Source organism: Pundamilia nyererei, unplaced genomic scaffold, assembly GCF_000239375.1.
Source record: "Pundamilia nyererei isolate P.nyererei 1_Seehausen unplaced genomic scaffold, PunNye1.0 scaffold00798, whole genome shotgun sequence".
Lineage (NCBI taxonomy): Eukaryota > Metazoa > Chordata > Actinopteri > Cichliformes > Cichlidae > Pundamilia > Pundamilia nyererei.
The window spans coordinates 45,567-46,768 of NW_005188199.1; positions in this window are offsets into that span (position 1 = coordinate 45,567).

Genomic DNA, 1,202 nt, shown 5'->3' on the forward strand with positions numbered 1-1,202 from the left:
TAAGTTCACCTGAGAGAAAATGTTCAATTTAGGGGACATTTCCAGGAAAAAATAATAATGCTGGAAAGCATTTGAAAACGAATTCACCAATTTTGCATGTAATGATTCAAGCAATGAAATGAAGACTATTATTATTATTATTATTATTATTATTATTATTATTATTATTATTATTTTATTGGGAACGACTATTCAGCATCCAAAAGTACAGTTTATTTTGACTGACATGACATAAGCAAATGATAATGTTGTCGACAGCAGATAACTGTATGAAAGCAACTGATACATGTTCAAGAGCATTTGCAATTTGTTCAGAGGAAGGAGAAATTGCTACTATGATGTGTACAAATGACTAAATGTTGTAGAGGTTGCACTAATGGTTTTGAGAATTTTCATTCTGATCTGACCTGGCATCTTGATTGTTGTTTTGTCACAGTGAAAGCAGCATGTGCTTGACAAGCACAACTATCCAAACTAGTTTGTTAATCAGGAAATGTTGGTCATCTGTAAAAATGCTCTTCAGATTGTCTGTTTTGAGTATTTTTCTGTGCATCATCACAAAGTATGTAAGTTCTCCAGTTTATGTTAACTGTTAAGTTAATTTTAGTACATTTTAAAAATATACATAGTATGTATATATATATATATACTGTATATATACTGTATGTATCATACTGTATGTATTGTATATGTATCATACACAATACATACAGTATGATACAATCCATGGTAGCATATAACACAGTAACGTGACAACATGTACCATTGGCGTATAATTTGAAATTTAGTCACTATTTTCTAATAATAGTGCCTGTTAGGAGCATCAAGAAAGTGAAAAGTGATGTTCTCAGTATAGAACCATGTGGAACTCCATGATTAACTTTTTTGGTGTGTGTGTGAAAAATGCCTTTTTACATGGGCAACCTAATCTATCAGATTAATATAACTAATGCAGCCAAGGGCAGAAGTGGCCTTTTGAGGTTGGCTCCAAAAGTGAGGCAATCTCGATAGACTCCCATGTTAAAAGGGCCAGTTTTATAACAGTTTAATAATATAAGATAAGATAATATAATATAATATAATAATCTGAAGGTGTTAATGCGATTGTCTCACTCTCTTGGCTGAAGTTTGCATACTTTTCTGCATCTCCTTCCAGCAGCTAGAAAGTAAAGAAGGAGAAATGGACTGATCATTATATATTG